Source organism: Eupeodes corollae, chromosome 3, assembly GCF_945859685.1.
Source record: "Eupeodes corollae chromosome 3, idEupCoro1.1, whole genome shotgun sequence".
Classification (NCBI taxonomy): domain Eukaryota; kingdom Metazoa; phylum Arthropoda; class Insecta; order Diptera; family Syrphidae; genus Eupeodes; species Eupeodes corollae.
The window spans coordinates 5,120,360-5,146,530 of NC_079149.1; the positions used below are offsets into that span (position 1 = coordinate 5,120,360).

The 26,171-nt window shown below is 31.0% G+C and overlaps 1 protein-coding gene across 17 annotated transcripts in view; it reads right to left on the reverse strand.

Moving 5' to 3' along the window:
• Positions 1-25,789, reverse strand: part of LOC129951679 (myocyte-specific enhancer factor 2) — a 200,042-nt gene extending 174,253 nt beyond the window's left edge. For 6 of the 17 annotated variants that reach the window (XM_056063958.1, XM_056063952.1, XM_056063948.1 and 3 more), the window contains exon 1: positions 24,402-25,788. The gene's annotated coding sequence lies outside the window, so the exon portion shown is untranslated. Of the gene's footprint in view, positions 1-24,401 lie in introns of all 17 variants that reach the window. The other 11 variants (XM_056063956.1, XM_056063949.1, XM_056063942.1 and 8 more) reach the window with 4 other exon arrangements.
• Positions 25,790-26,171: the final 382 nt, after the last annotated feature.

Sequence of the window (26,171 nt, forward strand, 5' to 3'; positions counted from 1 at the left end):
AGATATAAAATCTAGCAAATACGTGACGTAAGGACGAGAATCCAGAAAGCTTTTCGGTAATTTGTTTTCATTCTTTTTAGGGTAGAAGTTGTTTATCCTGCTGTTAAAAGCTTCTTTTTTTAAATCTTGATGAAATTGTTTATCTTCCTGCAGGAAATATTTGTTTTTAATTCTGTTAACATGTTTTGTATCCATCTTTTTTTTGTTTTTAAGCTGGTTTTTATTTTGAATTCCTTTCATATCAAAAGCACTCCCATTTTCAGGTTTTTATTAAGGTAGGTAAAGAAGAGGAAAAAGTTCAGGCTTTAACTTCCTAAAATTTAAATGTTTAGGGCATTTGAAAAGCAGAGGTTTTAAAAATTCGTCGAAACTTCATTTCCTCAGCAATTTTTAAATGACGTTTGAAGTTGTCAAATTATGACAGTTGCAAAAACTTTATATCGATCAGCTGACCATCTGGCATTGAAACTTTGGAACAAAATCTACCAACCTTTTTAACAGGAAAGAGGCAAACGAAAACATTTTATTTCTTTTTGGAAGCAGAGGTTTTAAAAAATTCATCGAGATAAATAAAAACATTATTTTGTCAGCAATTTTAAGATGACGTTTGTCAAATTATGACAGTTGCAAAACCGCAAGATCGATCAGCCAACCATCTGACTTTGAAATTTTTTAATAAAATCCACTATTGAAGAGTCAATTTTTCAATTAAAGGTTTTTGGCTATTGTCAGCTAATTGGCCACTATTGTTCGAGTTATGATCAGAAAAACAAATCAACGGATCAATTTAAAAATTTACATAGCTTAATATGTATTTTTATTTTCATGCAAAGGGTGTTTTTTTAATCAGATAAGAAATTTCTAGATAGAAAATTAAACTCCTAAAGACAAATATTTTTGTGATTCATGTCGTTTTTAATAACGGGTGTTTATCTTTTATAAATATATTCATTTAGGTTGGAAATAGTATTTAAATGACGATAGCTGTCAAGTAAATGTCAGTTTGACATTTCCAAGTCTTGCAGATTTATTTTGAAAATCATGGTACGTCATTCAAAAAAACTTGAAATGTGCCGTTCGGGTTCGGATTCGGCTTAAGACTGTAGGTCCCCTCCACCTTGAAACAGTACTAGAACGAAAGAATGGTTGAGAGTTTTAAGTCACTAGGCTCTAATTTCATCGGTCTGTTGCACCAACTGATTTATTTATTTTTGGTTTACCATCCATGATGTACAGAAACTGCGGTTTCAACAAAACGATGTGTTAACACAGTTATCTTGCATTTGGTTTATTACATTCAAATAAGACTGAACAATTAACCGCTTAAATAACAACATATTCCGTGTTATCGCCGAATTAAGGGCACAAATGTTGGAAAATTTCATCTAAAATTGGACCTCTAAATTAGACTAAGTTCTAACCAGTGGTGGCAGTCATATGCCAATGAGCAATCGGGGTTTAGGCAAAAACATTGATGTGAATCTGCTGTAAATTTTGTGATAACAGGTTGCAAAGAGAAAATGCACGAAAAAAAGAAAAAAGCAGATGTTTTCCTTAAATTGATGATATTTTTTGAGACGGTCGACAGGAAGATCCTATTAAAAAATTATAAAAGATATTTATTTTTTAGCGCAGGCGGCAAACTGTAAAATTCAACAAACAATTATCTGAACCTATTAAAATAATTTTACGAGTACCACAAGGTTCTATCCTGATCCCCCTTTTGTTTTTTTTTCTGTATATTAATGATATTAAAAAAAGTAAAATACAGAGTCAAATACAGTTTTTTGCTGATGATTGCCTATTGTATTGTAAAATTAAGCTTAGGGATGATATAAGAAATGTAAAAAAGTATTTAAACATAAATAAACTTATATTAAATGAAGACAATACTAAAATTATGATGCAATCAGAAAATAATGAAATCAACCAAATAGAAGAATTTGAACTAAAAAACATACAAAATTAGGTGGCGCAACAGCAGTAGAGAACCCAGGGCCTAGTGACTTACAACTTTCAACCATTCCTGTGTGCGAGTAGTTGCAGAGTTGGGTGGATCTACAGTTTATATGCCGAATCCGAATGGCTTATTTGAGAAAGCACTTTTTCATGACAAGAATTACTTCCTTGCAAGAGGCAGCACCCGTGAATAAAACTTTAGGTGGCATAGGCAGAGATCGAACCCAAGACCTCTCGCATGACAGTCCAACGCACTAACCATCATGCCACGGGTACTACATTTGAATTTGAACTAATAAATTAAATATTTAGGAATTATAATTGATAGTAGTCTACATTTTCTTGACGGTGTCTCAACCAAATCTCAAACGGCCCTCGATTGTCACTCGTCTCTTATGGAGATGGCGCAGAAATTTAACACAGGACAACACAGAAAATTGTAGAGCCGATGAACTCGCTAAAAAGGGAATCGTCATACCTATTTCGCCTGAAAGGCAGAAGAAAGGTATACCGTTAGCTACATGTAAACTTCTGCTAAAGGAAGCAGCTCTTACGATAACAAACTCTAGGTGACACAATTTACCAACATCCGCAGCCACAAAACTCATATTTCCTTCACTGACCTAAAGCGCTCTAAAGACTTGTTATCTCAAAGTAGACTTCATATTAGCTCCCCAATAGGTGCCCTTACGGGACACTGTCTTATAAGCAAACACGCAATACGACTTGGTGCAACCTCAAATGACTTCTGCAGGAGCTGTATGGATGGGGACGAAGAGGAAACAATCTCTCACCTTCTCTGCACTTGCCCTGCTCTTTCACTAAGACTACCTTTTTGATAATCCCAGTGAACTAGCTAATAAGGATATCAAATATCTTCTTCGCTTTATTAAAACCTCAAAATGGTTCGAGTAGTAACAAGTAATTCTCTAGATTCATGTGGTGTCACAATGGGCCCTTTTCTTTTGGTCTAAGTGTGTGAGTTCTGTATCCGAAGCCACTTTAACCTAACCTTACCTACATTTAAAAAAAAACATTTTCAATATGTACGTACATACAAAAATTCCCAAAATAATTGTTTATTTTTTTGGAAAATAGGAAAAGTATGTATTCCAATGCCCAACACTTTTGATGGGTTCTGCAGTTGTGCTGAAAGGGTTACAAAAGCCAAAAAAAAGGGAGCGCGTTCAATTCTATTTTATAACAGATATACGCTTATTCAAGGTATGTTGGATATGCTCAAATTGTTAAACATATTACTAACAATTGTCGTTAATACAATAATTTGTATATTTCAAATTAAAAACACAAATTTTACTCAGTTACCTAAGCAGGAAATTATTATCTAGAACTAGTGTACACTGTACAGCCTTATAACCTAGCAACAAATGATAACTTCAATGTGCAATAATTTAGATATTTAAAAACTGACTATGTTATAAAGGAGTACAAATGTTTAATGAACTTCCAAATAATGTAAAATCTGAAATAAATATTATATATTTCAAAAGATACATAATATTAATTGCAAAAAGAAATTATAAAATTATTATTAAAATTGTACTTAGCTAAATAAACTATATCAAATCTAATCAGCAACTGTATCATGAAATCAGTACGTAATGCAAAATTGTATGAGATTTTCCACTACGAACGGATTTTATGATGCAGTTTTTCGGGATTCGTAAAAATTTCCGACTACGATGGAATTCATGATATTGCTGAATATAATGCCAAAAATCATATTTAAATTATAATTCTAGAAGATTATCTTTCGAATAACGTAAATTTCATATCAATTTAAATTTAAAAAAAATCATCTTTGTTTTATAGGTAACCTTTTAAAGTTCTATACTTCTAAAAAAACACCTTTTACTCAATGACATTTTTGAGAAAGAATACTTACATACATTTCCATCTTATGTTATTGTATGTACTTAACAAACAAGAAAAGCTTCCTCTCCATCCAACTTTATCCGTACGTACGTAACGTATATCAAAATCGTTACAAATTAAATTATTTGAACATATGGTTTTGTCCCGAACAAGCCACCAACTTCTAATCATGAGATTATGATTATATTAAATTATGCATTGGTATCGCGTCTATCTTTAAATCTGTAGGTTGTTTCTATTTCAAAACATAACTGAAAAACATGTATTCATAATATCAAAACTATAAACAAGCTTGTTTGCTATGCAAAGTCGCTGGATTACCTTTCACCTACTCATAAAGTCTATTTCTTTCTCTCTCCCTCTCTTTCTCCATTGTTTGTGTTACAGTTAAAGTAAGCTATGTACATTTTTATGTCATTCGATAAATTTATTGTAGTTTACTCTCGTGACAGTTAATTGTCATGTGTGGCGTATGTTAAACATTTTTGGCGGAATATTTCGACAGGGCTCTGAAGAAAGATACGAGTACAACAGAAAAATATACTTTATGTGAAGTACTCGTAACATGGGACAAGGGCAATAAAAACACATCACCAATATCGAAAAACAACAACAACTAGAATAATGAATCTATAATTTATTGTTGAGAGACAAAAGACAGTGATTATATTTAAAACAAACAGAATTAAAATGAAGGTACTTGTTTTGATGTGAGGCACAGTGGAACACAATGAACTCGAAAGTAGACTAAGTTTCATGAATGGAGTGTTTGGAAAATAAAGAAGGATTTAAGAGGAGAAACCGATTTACATTTTGCTATAGGTTTTGAATATTAAAATCAAAAAGAAAAACAGAGCTGGGTAAATCATTCCGCATTCTTGAAGTGTGGCTCTAAAAGAATTTAAATACTCAATAGCTGAAAAATCAAAACATATTTTTACAGCGAGTGTCAATAATCAAATCATAGTTAATAAATACCAAAGTTTAACATTTAACTAACCAGTCTTATATGACTTCCAATAAAATGTGTAATTATGTAGATATTAAAAGTGTCTTTTTCTTTTTAAGTTTTAAAAGACCGAATTTCAGTAGTTATCAACTATCAATTGATAATTTACAATCCTTATAAGATTGATTGTCAGGGATAGGATTTTACTTACTTGCCTTTTTTTTGGTTAAACGGAAGATGAAATCGACTTTCGACAAACATGTTTCAAGCCCTGATGTTTGCAAATATATGTATTTTAATTAGTCTTTTTATACCATAATTGGCTTCTTTTGACTTTCTTAGCCATTGTTGCCTTTTTTGTTTTTTTTATTAAATTTTGTTAAGAAATATCTAATAATTAACTTAGCATTAAAATAAATACGAACATTTTTGCATACCCATCAGAATCTTTAGTTAAGAACCCAGATTTTTGACATTTCGATGTGATTGTTGAGGCCCATTGAGCTTACGAGATAAAAGGTTTTGTTGTTTGTAACAGACTCTGCACCGTATATGAAGAAGAGTGGCAAAACTCTGCCAGGATTGTACTAGAAATTATTTCAAGTAACTTGCGTCGCTAACGATGTAAACAAACTTTGTGAAAGCATACGCAGTCACTTCTCAAAAGTTGACACCTTCGTTTCAAACTTGAAAAAAGTATTTCTGAAGAATCCATCTCGGATTGCTTTTTTTAAGGATATGGAACCTTAATTGCCACTGCCATCTCAACCTGTGAGTTTGCTTGAAACTAGGTTTAAAATCGCTGGGGTACTTGGTTAGAGCGGACTATTTTGCCGGGATCAAAAAAAATCGTCAACGCTCTTGAAGATGATGCAAGCTGTGTTACATTTGCAAAACAAATTGATTGAAGATGAAGAACTGCAAAACCCCAAATTCAATTTTGGGGTTTTAGTCCATTCGAAAAAACACATTTTCAAATACCTACAATAAACATATTTGAGAGTCTGTACCTACTCATAATTGAAGCTAACAATATTCTTATCAAGCAACATCAGTTGACGAAGTGATGCCTGAAAGCCATTGAAGAAAATTTAAAAAAAGCAAAAGCCGTTTTCAATGGAAACACAGGGCTAAACACGATTGAGCAGATAAATTCTGTAATAAACAACGACGTGGATTTCAAACTTCCAGGAAACATTAAAGTGAATAATGTTGAAAGTTCGGATGGGTTTTAGCTGTTGAGAGATCATTTTGCTCCTTCACAGGATTTCTAAAAGACAACCGAAGAAGTTTGCTACCTGAAAACTTAAAAAAAAACTCTTGGTAGTCCAATGTTTATTTTTAACTTCCCATAGGAAGTTATTGTAATGGGTCCGATTTGTCAAATTGTAAATTTTGACATTTCTCGACGTTTCAAGGTCTCTAGAGTCGAAATAAAAGATTTTTAGAAAGATGTCTGTGCGTGCGTGTGTACGTACGTTCGTACGTCCGTACGTCCGTTCGTTCGCGACATTTTTTTGTCGTCCATAGCTCAAGAACCAGAAGAGATATCGATTTCAAATAAATTTTGTTATACAGATAATAAGGCAGAAAGATGCAGAAAGGGCTCTCAAGAAAATTGCGTGGGTGGTTTTTTTACCATAGCAGTTTGAAAATTTTGGTTAACCCTAAATATTTTACGAACCAAAAACGCTAGAGGCTTGAATAAAATTTTATATAATATATTGTAACGTATGTAACGTAATGTTTTTGACATTTGATAACATTTTGAGAAAAATCGAATTGACAGTTTTTTTATAAAAAATAAAAATCAAAAAAAACATTACTCAAAGTTGGTAAAAATTGAATATGCATTCAAATATCTTTTCAAAAACTTGAAATTTAGGCTTCAAACTTATTTTATCTTATAAGAAATATTGTTTATAAAATGTTAAGAAAAATCGAATTGACAGTTTTTTACAAAAGATAAAAACCTAAAAAAAAATTAATAAAAGTTGATAAAAAATGATTTTCGACTCAAATATCTTTTCAAAACTTTGAGATATTGGCTTTAATTTACTTTTATCTTTAAAAAAATATTGTTGCCAACACTCAGTAAAATTTAAAAAAAAATCGAATTGACAGTTTGTTTTATAAAAAAATAAAAACCGAAAATAATTAATAAAAGTTGAATTTCGACTCAAATATCTTTTCAAAAATTTGAGATAATAGCTTCTAACTAATTTTTACTTATAAGAAATATTGTTTTCAACATTCGATGAAATTTAAAAAAAAAAAACGAATTGACAGTTTTTTACAAAAAAATAAACTCTAAAAGGAGCAATACTAAAACTTGGTAAAAATTTACTTTCAAAAATTAAAAATATTGGCTACAAACTTATTTTATTTCACAGAAAATATTGTTTTCGATATTCGTTAATTTTTATATAAAAATCCAACATTCCGTTTTTTCATAAAAAATAAAATCTACAAAAAATAGTACGCAAATTTGGTAAAAATTGATACGTACATATAGACAAACTTTTAAGCAAGTCAAATCGACAGACAGGATGGGAAGTTATCAGTGTGGGTCGCATCCTAGCCTCGTTTTTTGTTTATTTTCCTAGCATTTATAAATAAATGCCTTTTCCTTGCCTTTTTAAGTGTTTTGCTTTGCCTTTATTTTAATTTTGTTTGTCAACAAAATCTTAACCCTGGTTATTATTTACATTATAGGTGTTCAATGTCCCTTTTTCACATAAATTCCGATGTATGATGATTTATTTATTATTAAGTGTCCTGAATTGCACTTAAATTTGTGCATGGAATTTCTTGTTATAAACAGCTTTTTAAAAACTCGAAACCTCACTAAAAATGGCTCCAAAAAATATTTCCTATCTATCCCGATTAAAAGCCAACACCGTTCCACTGTGTTAATATATGATTATATTGATGAGGAGCAATGTTTTTTTTTAATTTTATTTTTTTTTTAACTTAATAGAACAACCACTTTATAGACTATGGTGATGGTATAAAGTATAAACATGCTCTCATGCATTATTAAGAACTTCTGAAATACGACGGATACAACACACAAAAAAAACACCGTCTGACGGAACTGGTTTAAGTTGTCGCCCCTCATTTTTCGCACCGCAAACCGAAAAACGTATCTAGACTTATACTCGTAGATATCGTATCCATATGTAGTAGATTTTTAATTTTCAGATCATCATCGAGAAGAATCAGCGTGTGAAATGAAAAACAGAGCAAGAAAAACAAAACACAACAAAATTGAAATTCAAATTTTCCGCTTGATTAACTCACAAAACACTGGCGCCCAGGAACACTTTTTGTTTTATAAAAAAAATAACAAATATAAAAATAAAAATCTTAATATCGAATTCTCATCACACAACATTTGCAATTGATTAATTAATGCTGTCCGACGTGTTTATTTGTCAGTGTTATCTTATAGATTGGGTTTAAGCCAAGCACACCTTTTTTGGGGTGTTTTAATTTTTTGTTGTGTTTTGTATTTTATTGACTTAAAAAACATAAAGCAAGGTGCGTTATATTCAGATGAGAAGATTTCCTGACAGGTATCATAATGACTAAAAAGGTCTCATAACTATAAAAAAAAAAGTTTATTTCAAAGGAACTAACTAAAAATTTAACATTTCACCTCAAACTAAACACATAGAAAAGATTCTTGTACGAATAAAAGGTTATATATAATTTGACATTTCGTGTGTCCTGTCAATAGCTAGATATCATTGTATTCATATTCAACTCTTTTGAGGTAACATTTCATCTTCTTTCTCGTTCTAAATTAAAAATGTCTGCCTCCCAGAGGAAATACAATTATCAAAATAAGTGATGAACATAAATTTAAGTCAAAAGAAATTGAACACAAAAGGTGGTTATTGTGAAAAAAAGAACTTAATATCATTTGACATTTCGACTGTTACTCTCATTGTCATTTTGAAATATCCACAACTTTTTTGGTTCTACACTCATTCAAAATAAACTGACTAAACATTTCATATTTCCCCTGAAACTAAAAACTGAAAAACAATTATTGTACAAGAAAACAATTTAACATCATTTGACATTTCGTATGTCACTGTCAATTGTTAGATATCATTAGCTGCGTTCAATCTCGTGTTGGATAGGGTATCTTGGATAGGTTAATTTTAAGATACCTTGTTGAATGAGTTGGATAGCTGTATTGAGATAGCTGTCAAAAAATAAAAACAACTTTCAACTGTTCACAAAAACCGGAGAAACATTTAAGCTTCGAAGTCAGATAATGGTGGGACCAACTTTGTCATAAAAAAGTGCTTTCTCAAATTATCCGTTCGGATTCAGCCTAAAACTGTAGGTCCCTTCCATTCCTGACAACAGTACTCACACACAGGAATGGTTGAGAGTTGTAAGTCACTAGGCTCTGGTTTCCAACTGACTGTTGCGCCACCCAATTTAATTTAATTTAATGGTGGGACCAACGCTTCTTTAAAAACCACGCAAGGGACACCATCAATCAGAATAGCCAATAAAATGTGAACAAACTAGTCTTGATATCTATAATGAATTGCTTATTAACGATTTTAAATTATAAGGATCTCTTGCACAAAGTGCAGCAAAATAAAAGAACCTCTAACTTGGAGCAAAAACTGTTGTTTTTTGTTTGGATCTTGAGTAAGCAAGAAAGTTTCTTATCAGCTGGAGACAGGTTCAATTTAGCTAAGATCTTAGAGTTCTGCTTCAGAGAAATTCTCCAAGTAGTATGTTCATTGCTGGGAGAGTAAAAAATGGTCAAGTGTTCAACAATATTTTGTTCTACCTCTGGAACAGGATGAGGTTCTTCAACTTTAGAATGCTGGACACTAGACTAGAGGTAAGACCTAGAAAATTGTTTACAAAAATATGTCATAATTACCTTCTAAAATTCGGAGGCAAATAGCTTATTCATCGTCTATTATGAACAGAACTAACAACAACTAACATTTTTTATCTTTTTGTTTACCAACAAATACAAAAAGCTGAAATCAATGTTCAAGTTTCTTGATATTCAACCATGTGTTGAATCAGCTGTTCTGTCAGGTACCTACATGCCCCAGAAATTCTTGGTACCTTTGCATTCCTTTTTAGATATATCTGCTGTTATTTTACACGTAAAACGCTTTCAAAAAAGTATCCTGATACCCATCTGGCTGAGATTGAACGCAGCCAATGGAAGTGATTTTACATTTCATCATCTTTCTCCCTCCTACAATTTTGTTGTAAATTAAAAATGTCTGCCTCCCAGGAAATACAATCATGAAACATCTAAATTCGTAACCTCAAATGAGTCTTATGCAAGAAAAAGATTTAATATCATTTGACATTTCGTTTGTGGCTGTCAATATCATTGATATTATTGACTGTGAACGTTTTTGAATAGACTAATTTTGAGATTTCATCATCGTTCTAGCTCCTAGAAATTGTTTATAAGTTAAAAATGTGCTCCTAACAGGATATACGCCTCAAATGAGACTTATGTGAACGCAGTTATCGGACTAAAAAGATTTCTTAGTGAAAATAAAGTTTAGTCAAAAAAATATCGATATTGTTGTTATTGTATTGACATTTTGACATAACCGCAATTTTTTCGCTCTCACTCATTTAAAAGAAACCAACTAAAAATTTAACATTTTACAAAAAACTGAAAACAGACTGTAGTTATGTACAAAAAAGGTTTAATATTGTTTGACCTTTCAGTTGTTAATATTTCAGCATCTTTCTTGCTCCGAATCATTAAATTTTAAAAAATTGGATCTCACAGGAGATACAATTATGAAACGTCAAAAGTAATCATCTTAAATGAATTCAATTGGAACTGAAACTCAAACTTAAACATTTAAATTTGTAAACTTTGTCCATATAAAAATAAATGTTGGGATAACAAGTGTTAACAATGAATTCTACTTTAAAGCTCTTTTACTTTGGGTCAACATATTTTTTTAAGGGAGTGAGTTTAGATGTTTAGAACTTAAAATTTAATATTTTTGTCTGCAACATTTTTTCGCCTACTGCTTTAAGTTAAGGGTCTAGTTAAACCTTTCACTATATTTCATAATTTTTTTGACAGTCCTCGAAACAAATGTGAATGTTCAAAGGTTAGGGACCAGCTTTAGCTGCATATCATTGGGTTTCATCGTTGTTTAAAAATTGTGGTCTCAAGATCTAAAAGCTAGTAAGAGAGTCAAATTTGCTATGTTTGTTGTCAAAATGAAGGTGGTGACTTGTCAATGTTGTCTACTTAAAAATAAATTATTTTACCCAGAACTTTTGCTTTTAATTCACTTTAAAATGCTAAAATCGTTTTCAGTGAACAGCTGATAGTTGATTTCACATTTTAGAACATGATCATTCCACTAAAAGAGTTTTATTTTGCGTGTTTTCCCACGAGCTGTCGTTTCTTACTTCCAAGGGTCAAGTCAACTGTAACCTAAAATTCTTGTTCCAATCAGGAAATTTTGTTTAAATGACAGGCATTTTCAATTAGAGCTATAACCGACCTGTCAAAAAAAAAACTCATAAGAATTGATCACTGAAATCAAAGCTTTGACAGGTGGATATAGTTATGTGGTTTCAATTTATGTTATTTAAATTAAACACACATTTAATTATTTTAGAACTTTTATTCACTTATTTAAATTTTTTAAATGTAAAGCGAGTTATAATACTTGACATAAAGAACACACAAAGTCGACTAACTTAAATAATCTTAAGAACTAATTTACATACAATACTTTACGATCTATGCTTACGATATTAATTGATCTCTCCAGTATTATCTTCTTCAGAAGATTATATTGGAAAGAGATTAAAAAACAGTCTCTGAAACACTCTTGCTGTTTGCTTTACAGACAGCAAGAAGTGTGGTGAAAATGACCTATTTACTTAATAGGTGAAGGCATTTCAATATGTGACACCTCCCCCAATAAGTATTTTTGGTCTCCAAAAATTTTAATAGCAATAAGTTTTATGTATTTTATTTATTTATGTGTAATCAAATATAAATGATTTTTTTCTTTTTTTTTAATGTAGTTTTTTCAATTTAGTTTTGCTTAGTTAGATTTTTCTTATTTTAAATTTCAACTCATTTTTAAACAACTTAGAACTTTTATAAAAGTAAATATTTTCTTATGTTTTTTTTTTTTTTTTAATTTTATATTTTGTTCCTAATCTTATATCCTTATATAATATGACATTGTTTAAATATGTATCCTTATAGTCAAAACAGAATAAATTCACATTTGGTTTCATAACTAATTGTATTGTAAAGCATCAAGTTTTTTATTTATATTTTGATTAAGTAACTTTTAAATTTATGTTTTTCTTTTCTCTTAGTTATTTACATTTTACGTCTTTTTTTTTTTTTTTAATACTTATTTTTCTTATATTATTTTTTGAACCAGAGATTTCAATAGCAACTATTTGTCATGAACGTATAACGTAGAATTGTATTCAAAAGTATCCTAGTGTTTTATTAATAAACGAGACCTATAGTCCACATAAACAACGCCTAACTCCAAACTTAACATTTTTCAATGCTGTGTAAACCCCATTATTTTTGTGTTTACACCATAAACATTCCAATGTATTCTGAACGCATTCTAAACAAACTTTGACAGCTATGACATGAAATGCATACCGAAATGACATTTCAGCTTTGTATTGCTATTTGTTTATTATTGTTGAATGAATATCAACAATGGAGGACGGAAATAATAATTTAAACAAAATAAGCAAGATGGACAACCGTTATGAATTGTTTTTAACTAATCTAGCCTACAAATACGTATTTCTTTTGAAGAAAAAAAAACAATAATTTTCTTGGAGTAATTATAAATAACTAAAACGAATGGAGATAACTTTGTACGATTATACTCAATACTCAAAGAGTTTCTGGATACAAAACTTGTAAGATTCAAGGAAAGCGCAAACATTATGTGAGTAATTTGGGTTGAAACATCTTGGTAAATATAAATATATGTTTGGTTTAGCTTAGTAATTGTTTTTTTTTATTCTAATGGACACTTTCGGATAAGAAAACTTAGTAAAAGGTTTTGCGTTCTATTCCGAGATCAATGTAATGTTCTGATACATACATAATTACATACAGATATGCCGGGATCTCATCATTAGATGTTCAATTCAATGACCGTACATTCTTATTCAATAAAAAAGAACTCATCTTCACGTTTGAAGTATGCATGGAAAAATTTGTATAAATTTACTAGTGTTGATGTTTATATTTTCTCTTTAATTGTTTTTTATGGTATTTAGTGTTTCGTTTTGTTGATCTATCAACAACATAATTACCATCTTGTTCAAATTGGTTTAGCTTTTTATACTTTGGTCTACTTTTGAAGATAGCCCTATTTTGAACAATGTTTGAACATTGGTTTTCGGTAGTAGAGGGTTCTATATTTTTATTTCTATTATTTGTCCTAATCTCTTTCTGTTTTTGAAACCGATCAACTAGTGATGCTATGTCTTGCTTACTAATGTTTTTTAAAATAAAATCTATTGGTTTCAGTTTAGTCGTCGAATGGATGGTGTCGTTGTAAATTGAAATTATCTTGTACAGTTTGTCATTTAATTCGGAATTGTCCTTGGCTGCGTTCATGATTCGCAAGTGCTCGTTTAAAGTACCATGTAACCTTTCGACGTCCGAATTGCCTGTTTTAAGGGATGCTGTTGTTTTGTGAAAGACGATTTTGTTTTCCTTCAAAAATTGTTCGACAGCTGAATGTAATATACATGTATCACCATCTGAGACAATTTTATTTGGTTTACCAAGAAATTGGATTCGCTGTTTTATTGCATTTAAGATTGCGATCCAATTTCTATCGTTCAAAGTGTGGATGGTAGCATACTTAGAAAATTTATCTATGGTTGTAAGATATAATTTTCCTCGTTCGGGAAACCATATGTCCATGTGTATTATGTCGTTGAAATGTTTGGGAGTTTCTGTTATTTGCATTTGCATTTTTAAAGGTTGGCGGTCATATTTTGCAAGGTTACAAATTTCGCAATTGTTGATGAACTTTTGAATTTCAACTTGTAACTTGGGATAAAAATACAAAGCTTTCAGTTCCATAAACGTTTCATTAATACCGCGATGATTTTTACTCAGGTGTTCGTCTTTAATTTTATTCAATAAGTCATTTTTGTCTAAGATGTCTATCAATTTATTGCTGGATTTTAAAATTCTAAGATTTTTATTCATTGAAAAGTACTTGACATACAAATTTTGAAAATGAAGAAACAGCGACAAATCTTCGCAAAATATGCACATGATACCCTTTTGTATAAGAAACCTTTTCATTATTTCTAGTAAATCAGTATTTTTATTTTTTATTTGGACAATATTTTGAATTTTTTTGTGAACTATTTTCATAGAAACTTTTTCGTGGTTGCCATACGACAAATATATTTGGTTTTTAAAAAGATTTACAGGTTTGTCCGTTATATAAATGTGACGTGTTTCATCTTCCATTGCACTATGGACTGTAGCACCAGTGGATATAACTTCTTCGTTATTATCCAAAGAAACTGGAAAGATAACATCTTCGTCATCGTGATTTTCACTTATGCTTATTTCATTATTGAAGAGGTCTACTAAACTAACTTCGTCATTAGCTTTGGACCTATCTTCTGTGTCTTGCTTGTCAATGTACCTACTCAACCCATCTGCTACACAATTTTCTTTACCTTTTAGGTATTCAATATCGAAATCGTATTCATTGAGTATGATCTTCCAACGCTGGAGTTTCATATTGGGTTCTTTTATACCATTGAGCCATACTAGAGGCTTATGGTCTGTTTGAACAATGAAACGTCTGCCATACAAATATGTCCGAAAATATTTTATAGACCACACTACTGCCAGTAACTCCTTCTCTATAGCGGAATAATTTAACTCGTGTTGATTGAGGGTGCGAGAAGCATAACAAATTGGGTGGTTGTCTTGGCTTAGTACAGCTCCAAGAGCATAACTAGAGGCATCTGTGGTGAGAACGAATTTTTTTGAAAAATCAGGACTCTTTAAGACAGGATCAGACGTTAGTAAGATTTTTAATGTGTTAAATGATTTAACGTATTGAGGGTCAGTAATTTTTAATCTCTCAGACTTCTTTAGGTACTTGATCATTGGATATGCGACTTTAGCATAATCCTTAATGAATTTCCGGTAATAACCGGTTATACCAAGAAATTGTTTTATACCTTTTATATTTGAGGGAAGTTTCATTTTTGTTATAGATTTAACTTTATTTTCATTTGGTTTTATCCCATTATTTACTATAACGTGGCCTAAATAGTAAGTTGATAAGTCAGCAAAAATACATTTGTTTATTTGTATTTTTAAATTACTATCTTTGAGCTTCTGAAAAATATTTTTAAGGGATTGTAAATGTTCATCGAAACTTGTTGAAAAAACGAGAATATCGTCCAAATAGACGACACAAATTTTATTTATAAAATCTCGCAAAACATGATTCATGAGTCTCTGAAATGTCGCTGGGGCATTCTTTAGACCAAACGGCATTCTCAGAAACTCGTAGTGTCCACTTTTGGTTGAAAATGCAGTTTTCGCTCTATCATTTGGGTCGACTTCGATTTGGTGAAAACCTTTCACCAGGTCGATCGTAGAAAAATAATTGCATTTTCCCAGTTTGTCAAATAGATCGTCGATGTTGGGCATAGGAAATCTATCCTCTATGGTCTGTGCATTCAATCTCCTGTAGTCAACAACAATTCGCCATTGTTTTTGTCCATTTCTATCATCCTTCTTAGGGACTACCCAAATGGGCGAATTATAGGGACTACTACTAGGAACAATTATTTTTTGCCTCAACATCTCAGAAATCTGACTGTCTACTTCATTTGAATGAATCTGTGGATAACGATACAATTTGCTATAAATGGGTATGTCATTTTTTGTTATTATTTTGTGTCTTATTTCATTTGTGAATGATAATACATCTCCTTCTTTATAAATAATTGATTTAAAACTGTTAAGCAATGATTTTAATTTTGAAACGTCAGTGTCATTTAAATGATCTGCGAAAAGATTTTTGGGAATTTCTGATATGAAGCTTTCACTACAAAAAACATTTAAAACTTCTTCGTTTTGATAAACATGATTCGCGTATATCTCTTCTTCTTTGTTGAAATATATAGGAATGCTAGCATTTTCAGTAATAAGCATTCTTTTCTTAAAATCTATTATTGGGTTTAAGTCCATGAGAATATTATTCCCAATTAATCCGTCAAAGTTTTCATGAAATTGAAATTCCAAAAAATTTACAAAATAATTGTTTTTATTAAATTCGCTAAATAGGGGAATTCTATACTGAACATTTACATTGACTTTGCGGTTAAGTACTTTTAAGGTATGATTTGCAGATGAAATTTTCCATTTAGGATTGCATACATTTTTATTAATTATGCTGTACTCTGCACCACAGTCAATAATAAATTTTAATGGTCTTAAATGGTTTTTTATGATTATATAGGGTAATTGTTTTGGCGGTTTGTTGAAAAATTTGTCCGGTTTTGATTTGAACTATCATTTTGGTTTTGATTTAGGGTAACATCCATGGGTTCAGTGTTAGAATTTTTTAGGTCTATACCTATTTGATCTACCAGATTGACCACTTTGTGCATTATTATTACTACGCATAGTTTGGTCACTTCTGGTGTCATTTTGATTTTGTTGGAACCTATTATTACTATTATTTCTGTTTTGTCGTGATGTTTGATTGTTTTGCCAATATGAACTATGTGCATTATTATTGTTATTGTTTGCATTATTATTGTGTCCAAAGTTTGAATAATTATTGTTATTGCTATTGTTTCTATAATTGTCGTTATATGTATTAGTATTGTTTCTTAAGTTTGAATAGTTATTGTTGTTGTTATAATTTCTATAATTGCTATTGTTTGTATTGTTGTTTCTTAAGTTATTTTGGCTGTTGTTTGCGTTACTAAAAGTTTGATTATAGTTATTGCCCTGTCTAGAAATGTTTGGAAGGTTTTGAAAATAATTTGTGTGTCCAAAATGTTTATGATCTATTTCTAAAATTATTTTATAGGCTTGGTTTAGCGACTTTGGATTTCGACTCAGTACAATAGATTTCGTGGGTTCGGGCAAATTATTTTTAAATGAATCTAAAGCAATTCTATTATTAGAAGCAATAATTAGCTCGTCATTTTGATTGTTAAGTAGAAGAGCATTATTAATTCTACTTAACAAATAATTAATAGTATTGTAAAAATCTCCTATATTTGTTGTAACTCTTGCTGATCTTATTTTGTCTAATAATTTGTCTGTTGAAAGTCTTTCTCCAAAATTATTTTTTAAAATTTCCTTTACCTGTGTCCAATCACTGACTCTACCATGCTTCTGAAGCTCAATTCTAGCTTTTCCAACAATTTTATCCCTGAGAAACCCTGATATAATAATTAAGGAACCTTCGTCAAATGTCGACAAAATAGGTGCTAATGAATCCACTCTGTCTAGAAAATGAACAAGGCCACTTGAATTTCCATTGAATTCTGGAATTTTATTTATTAAATCTAAAACTATTTTGAACTTATCTACATTATTAAAGTTATCCATTATAAAGCTTAAATATAACTCACTAGAGCAGCTGGTGTACTTTCGTTCAGTTTTTGTATTCTGCTTCTCTCCGTTGTCTTCTCTTCTTATAGATTAAGTTGTCGTTTTTTTTGTTTTTATTTATGAATTAATAGTTCTTCAACTTTTCTTTTCACTATTGTTTTAATTTATTGTATTTTTGAATAATATTTAGTTGTGTATTTTTTTTTTTATTTAATGTTTGTAATGATTTTTGGTTTGTAATTTAAATTGTTTTTGTTTTTTTTTTGTCAATAAAGATTTTATTATGAGTTTGGTTTTCTTATATAAGTGTTCGTTGATTTTGAAACTTGTTTTTTTTTTAAAGTTCGATTTAGATTTTGTTTGAAAGCTTTTGATGCCTTGGTTTGATGCACTTGTTATCGAACATTCATGTATTTTTTGTTGTGTATGCAATTAAACAAGCTTTGCGAAATGGGAAGCGATGTATAACGGGTTGTTGTTTTTCAAATGCTAGCGTCACTTTTTAATGACTGTACTTTCGATTTATAATATTTTTTTTGAAATCACGTACGTAATAATATATTACAATAATAATTGTTTTTTTTTCTTTGGGTTTATGCTTTATGCTTTTTTATTTATTGTTATTGATTTTTTTTGTTTAAATTAAACGCGTATAAATATAATTTCAAATATGTTTTGGTACAGTTTCCTCGTGATGCGGTAACATTTTTCGGTTAATTTTCAGAAACTAATTTTTTATTTTTTAATAAGTCTTTCTTTTTTTTTATTTATTACTCAACCCGATTTTTTGTTAACCGACTGCGCCAGTTATGTGGTTTCAATTTATGTTATTTAAATTAAACACACATTTAATTATTTTAGAACTTTTATTCACTTATTTAAATTTTTTAAATGTAAAGCGAGTTATAATACTTGACATAAAGAACACACAAAGTCGACTAACTTAAATAATCTTAAGAACTAATTTACATACAATACTTTACGATCTATGCTTACGATATTAATTGATCTCTCCAGTATTATCTTCTTCAGAAGATTATATTGGAAAGAGATTAAAAAACAGTCTCTGAAACACTCTTGCTGTTTGCTTTACAGACAGCAAGAAGTGTGGTGAAAATGACCTATTTACTTAATAGGTGAAGGCATTTCAATATGTGACAATATACAACTAAAACGCCTTCTGTGGAACGATTTTGTTTCGAAACAGTTAAACCATTGAAGAAAGTAAGAATGTACTGAAAGAAAAGTTCTGGGAGAAATGAGAAAACTTCTTTAGCTTCAATAAGTTTTTGAATCGCGTTCAAATCTCAAAATACAATTTTCAATGTTGAAACTAATTTCTAAATGTTAAAAACTGGAAAAAATAAGAACAAAAACATTTTTCATAACTTATTATAGACGATTTTTCCTAAATATCTCTATCTCTTAAATGAACAAAGTTACAACTCAGTTTATAAACTACATTTACAATTATTAATTTTTAGCTAAATAAAAATCATTTTATACCCTTGAAGGCTTTTGAAACACTTTGTTTCAGTAGTTAATTAATAAACACTTCTACAAGTTTGTATAATAAGTACCCCTTAAGTGAAAAGAACAAAAAAAAACATTTTTATTAAAATGAAAGTAGAATTTTCCAGCTCAAGCTTGGGCAAAGATTCTATGAGGTCAAGAAAGGTAAGCCGGTTTCATTAGCATATCGTGGCGTAATGATTACATTGTATACTCGTATTTCAAATCATCATATCCATCAGAGTAAAAATATTGCACTTTTGTACCTTCTGTTTTTTTTAATTTGTAATTTCATTTGAAAAGCAAATATACCTTTTAACATATTTACATAATTTACCGGCTTTTGAGGCTGAACGAAAATGTTTTTTTTTTGTTTTTATTAGTTAGCCATTAACTTTATTATGCGTGCGCCTAAAGCGTTTGTATTATAGAAAATAATACAAAACTTTAACTGCAGAGCACATGTTTAGCTTAAAAAGAGGGGCCTTTTAGTGTTTTATGACTTTAAAGTAAAATAAATTGAATTATTAAACGAAAAGAAAGAAGGAAATACGGGCTTGAATTAGAGCAAGCGGGCAGACAGACATACTCCAAAGATATTAGTTTAAATAAAATGTTTAAAAAATGAAAAAAAAAAAACAGTGTGGTGCATTAAGTTAAACACACTGTCTAAAGCTTTTAAATGACTTATGAATATTTGTAAGCCATTTTAGTAAGTTCTTAACAATTTTAACATCTTTTAATATCTTTTGACATTTCACTTGAGTTAAAACAACAAAATGGCTGTTGTAATAATTGTTAGTACCTTAATATGACTTCCGAGTTTTTGACATTTCGAATAAATAGATCTTTTTCCCAGATCTGTTTGTTTACTTTTTGTTTTTTTTTTCTGGCAAACTTTTACTGCTTGGACGTGTTCAGAATCATCGTTTGAAAAATAAGGAAATTAGTATTTTATGGTTTTGGTTATTGAAAAAAGGTCCTACAGATATTATATAAGATTGTTTTATGAAATAAAATTAGTATTTAATGTTGGTTTTTATTTTAAACAATATGCTTTCATCATGAAAACCGCACTGTAATTTGTTTATTGTAAATATTCATGACTATAAGTAGGTAAAACTAATGCTAATGAACTTATTGAATGTATGTACATTGTAGTTACATTTTGTCATGACAATATCAAATTAAAGTACGATTTTTGTTGGTGTTTATCAAAACAATTATTATATCTTCATGTGATAAGAAATTGAAAAAATATGACTATTTAAAAAACAAAAATTATATTAGACTGAGAAAGTCTAAAGTTCAAAAAATCATTTCATTTTTATTTCAGTTTTATCCAAAGTCCTCGTATTGAGTGTTGTCCAGAGGCAAAGGGTGAAAGTGGAAGTTGGCGACTTAAGTTGGTCATAAGTACAAGCCTTTATTTTTAGAGAATCAAACTATTATGACTTTAGATCTTAGTATTTCTATAACTTCGTCTACATGAAAAATAAACGACTATACAACTCTTGCCTTGAACTCACTCTTTTACTTCTTCTAAAGCATAATATAAGTTCTTCGCCACTTCAGCCTAAGCCATTGGGTCGTTTGGATTTAAACTTGCTAATTAGGGTTTGTGAAAATAATTTTAATTAAGTGGGTTAAAAGCGTCAGTTAAAAAATCATTTTTAAAAATAAGGAAGAATATCGGAGAAATAACGGAACCCTGAGGCAGACTAACGTCTTTTTTTGTGATAATCAGAACCCATCAAACACAACTTAAATTGAACAGTCCTAAATGTAATTTCCAACCCAATAAATAAGAAATTCGTGAATACCAAATACACATTTTCAAATTTTCGAAAAGAAGGCTTGATGCCAAACTCTATTAAATGCCTTTATCGAGTTATCGGTTAGATAAACCATAAGATCACCAGTGGACTTAGTGCTACGAAAGCCATACTGCCGGTGATTAAGAAGCTTTCGTTCTTCAAAATATTTCTCAAGCTGAAAATTAATCAGGACTTAAGTGCAATTAGACGATAGTTAGAGAAGAAAGATTCACCTTTTCTAGTGACAGGCTGGACAAGTGCTATTTTGTATGCACTCTGAAAGAAGCCTGTAGAGTAGGGCAGATGGAAAAGATTCTCTTCGGTATGCTTGAGGTTAAAACAATTATTTCATGAAATTTTATCATTGTATTCAGCGGCGCAGAGCGCTAAATCTCGGTATTGATTTGTGTTCAGTAGCAATTAAGGAGTGTTAAACTGGGAACAGATTTTTTAGGATAATTTTTGAGCTTAAATATTAAGCAATCAAACTTAAAATAGATGGTGGGATACGACGATAATTTATTACTTATAAATACAAAATCAGGTGGCACAACAGTCCGAAGAGAACCAGGGCCTAGTGACTTACAACTCTCAAACATTGCTGTTTGCCAGTAATTTCAGGGATGGAGGGGACCTAGAGTTTATATGCCGAATCCGAACGGCTAATTTGAGAAAGCACTTTTTCATGACAAGAATTTGTCAATTCCTCGCAAGAGGCAGTACCAGTGAATAAAACTTTTTTTTAGATTTCACAGCCAGGGATCGAACCCAAGGCCTCTCGCATGACAATCCAACTAACCATCATGCCACGGGTACTACAAATTATTACTTAAAACCTTTAATAATGTCAAGTCTAGCGACGCGACGTTTCAAATTTTCAGATTTCTTCTTTAAGACATCTGATACATGCTGACAGTTATTGTTATATGAAGTAGATGTTATAAAGTTGCTTTAAAGATGTCAAAATAAGCCAACTATGTAAACGGACTATTGTGCATTGAAAGGTTCTTGACTATTATAATTGAAAGTGTTCTGACAACATTGTAAGATCTGACAACGTACTGTTCTCAAGCTAAGTGTACACGATTGGATGATCTTCTTATATTGGCCGAAATGTCAAATTTCTTCCAATAACATGCAATTAGGAGAAAAATTGACTGTTTTGTGTTCATTGAAAATTGTCCGTATATAAGGTTGCTTAAATTTATCTAAATATTAGACAATTCTTTGGTAGAAAATTGGCTGACAATTGCCGAAAATGTTTGTCTTTCAGTTAAAAATTATCTTTTTACACGGTTGAAAGACTTTCCAAAAACAAACACTTGGGAGATGTATTGGATGACCATTTTTTTCACAATGACTGTGAATATGAATATGAACATTTTTCACTTGTTTCCATTTTCGAAGTTGGAACTTTTTTTTAAATCCTGTAAACTTTCGTTATTGTTTCCTGCTCAAAAACTTTCTATTAAATAAATATCAGATGATGTTCTTGCCAAAAATGATCAAATTATTTGAAAATACAAAAAATTGGGTGCTTAGACGAATTCAAACGATGGCAGCAATTTTTTAAAAGACAATTAGCCGACGATTGGCTCACAATTTTGATTCTGTCACTTTTGGCAGATAAAATTGGGTGCTTACATGGTTGATAGAATTCAAGTTATGATTATTTTACAAAAGCTTTAATGATTTTTTAAGCATCGGCTTGCATTATATGACTTATTTTTATTTCGTTATTATAAGCATTAAGCTAGCTCTGACAAATTTGACAAGGTTCGCCTAATCTGATCCATTTAAAATTTCAATTGTTTTCTATACTAATAGCGATGGTTTACCAAAGCATTGATGAAATTAAAGCAATCTTATTTAGCGCTCAAGTTACATAAATTGCAAAATTGATCAATGCTTCCGTTGTATGGTTTACCACTTAAATGTAGAAGTTCGCATCTTGATTAAAAAATTAGGGAAATATCTTTATAGAAGATAGAATCTTGGAAGTAGTTCTTGTTAAACAACTTATAATTAAGCTGGATATAGAGTAATCTGTTTTCCGATTGATTCTTAAAAATTTTGGATGAACAGTATTGTTGAGATTGATCTACACAACTTCTCCACAAGAAGCAGCAATGTTTTCCCATGTCCTCATCCACCAGTCCTTATTCCGGATTTCGTAGAGCGTCATTATTTTACATAACCGAGTTTCTCGTAGACCAAACATTTTAAATAAATAATCAGCCTATAACTGTAAGTACAAAATTTTGGCAGGCCTGTTTTCAAATAAAACAAAAAATTGAATAATTTGGTCTGGTTAAGGGAATATTTAATATTTTCTTTAAGACATTTCTTTGAAACTTTTTAATTTCCTCGTATTCTTGCATACCCCATATTTGTGCCGCATAACAAAGAGAAGGTTCCACGACTGCATTGAAAATATTATATTTTTTTGAAAGATTTATGTGATCGTAAGAGAAAATCTTCGTCTTTTTTACATGGTGCTTGCTATATATATCCAGGGTTGGATTTAGTAAAACTCCCAAATAGTTATATTCTTTCAATACTTCTAAACGACTGCCATTAGGTATCCAGGTGTTCCTAACTTCACTCCGAGTAGTTCGCGAAAAGACCATTACTTTCATTTTGTCTGTGTTGATGACTAGACCCCAATTGACACAATAATCCATAAGACCATTTACCATCAATTGCAGCGTTTCTGCTGATTCGGATAACAAGAAAAGGTCATCGGTGTAGAGTAATACGTTTATTAAGATACCCGCAATAAATTTAAACGAAAAATCTACCAATATTGAAAGATCTTATCCAATCTTGTATACTTAGTAAATATGATTTAAAATCATGTAAAATGAATATAAAAATAAACCAGCATGGTGTTCAAATATGCGTTTCGCCCCGATGTAATGGTTGGGCTCATCTTCAATTGTATACTTAGCTTTAGCTTAAGATTCATTCTGATAATTAAGTACTTACTAAAAAAATGTTACTAATTTTTAAACGTAGGTTAAAATTAAAATGGATTCTTGAATCTTGATTTTTCATGAGCGAAATTTTATGTTTTGATTTTTCAAAAGTCAAACTTTAAACAAATATTTTTGTTGGTTATTATCATTGGAATAAAATGGTAACGTCGTCGGTCGCCCGCCGTTCATCGTCTTTAAGTTTTTTTTTTGTCACAAAATCAAACAATTAGTTACTCTTTTATTTCCCTCTTGCAGTCAGTGCTCCACGACGCCTCTCCACCACCATTATTCGTAATTCAGATAGATTATCATTTTATTCTCTTAAATGCATCCCCAACCCCACATGACTATCTCAACTCAACTTAACTAACCCTCCCACCCCCTGCACCCTCTCGACCCGTTTGCATCCAAATCCCTCTGCTATAAGAAAGAACGCACATAGCTACATACACACAAATTACTTACCGACAAACCGCAAGATTAAGAAGAAAAAAAAAACTCAATAAAACATGCATCATTACAGAAAAGCACAAAATATCTACGAGATAATAGTAATATTTCTTTTTATGAGTAGGTACATGAGTCCGAGTATCTAGAATCTAAAAGTACATTATATTTGTATCTATACAAACCTGATTTATTTGCATTTAATTCTTGTTGTTGTTTTTGTTGTTGGTGGTTGGTGGAGTTGTCTCGTGTAAATTCTGCTGCCTGAGGCTGAAGCAGCAAGTTGTTGTTTTTGTCACTGTAACTTGTGTTATCTTTTGGGATACCAATGCGGTTTTTTTACGCGTTTGCAGTTTTAATTTTATGTATCTGAAAAATTTAACGCAGAAATCGGATAATATCCTTTTCTTTAAAATGCGCGATATCTTCTTAATGAGGAGAGCTTCCAACGCTGATGATGATGATGACGGCGAAGACGACAACGACGACGACAACGCACGGTGATCACTTTTGCAGCGGAACGATCTTGCGGATGTTTATTAAACTTTTTTTCTGCGCTGCGCTGGTTTTTCTTTTTTTGAACGGAGCAACAGAATCATATACAATGAAGATAGTGTTGTCCTCTTCTCTGTACTGCGCTGCTACGAGGGGGCTAACCTTTTTTAATTTGTATTTTTATTTTCAATTTTTCAAAACCACTTGTTAAGATGTTTTCAAAAATCGATAGATAAACCAAAAAGGAACCAATTCTTCTTAGAAACAATGAATATATTATTGAGGTATCTAAACACACAATGGGGAAAAAGGGGGGTTGTTTTATTTGACGACGAAGACGACGACGACGACGCACGGTGATGACGATAAACGAAACGAAACGAAAACGCAAGTAAGTTTCAATTTATCGCAGGGTCGGGTTCACATTCGAAAATGCACTGCAACTTTTTTTCACTGTCATGTCGGCGGCACAATTCAATTTTATATTTAAATCTATTTTATCACACACTTTTCTTCTTGCAAAACAGACAAAAAGGTTTTCACCGAACTTTTTCTTCCTCCATGCGTGCTTCAATAATCGGGAAAAACATTTCCTCGTCTTCTTAAAATTTGACAGGAAAATTTAGTGGTAGAAAAGTATCGAGGAATAATGAGAGAGAGGAGAGGGTTTGAGAAGAGAATAAATATGGCAGAGACAATCTAGAAGAGGGAAAGGAGTTCGAGTTTTGTTAAACTTCAGATTCAGAGGTTTTCAGGCACAGGAACAGGCACAGGCACACTCCATCCTCACTTTGCATATGGTTTGAAAAAATTGAAAAAGAAAACGTCACTCTGTCAAAAGCACAATCCGGTCGAAGTATTTCACGGATTAATTAAAAAAGTTAATGATTGTTTTTTCGTTCTTTTGTGTTCTTGTTTCAAAAAATATCTTCCCCTTTAATTAAGATTTAGATACTTTTTTGTTTAAAGGTAAGATTCTACTATATTTTTTTTATTGATTATCTACAAAAATTTGACGATAGATATTTTCCGGACTGCGAATTGTTGAAAAATAACAACGACAACGACGACTTTGGCGACCGAGACGACGACGAAAGCGACATAACTTGTACCATGGCCTTCATGTCACATTTCTCTCGCTTTCTCGCTCTTCCCCATGGGCTTTTGGATATTTTAATCAGCTTTTGGCCTTTTTCTTTATACTTTTTTTTGTTTCTGTATAGTTGCTTTTGCTTCTGATTCCCCACCCCACACACAAATTGCTGCTCCAAAGCAGTGGGCAATAGATACGAATGTATCTCTCTATCTATCTTTATGCCTATAAACCTAAACCTATCTAAATATATGTATAAACATTCTACGTACATATATTCTACATTGATTTTACGCGCTGCTAGTGAGAAGATATGTGTATCTATCTATGTGGGAGCAGCTTTGGATCGCATGAAGGTGTGTGGTTT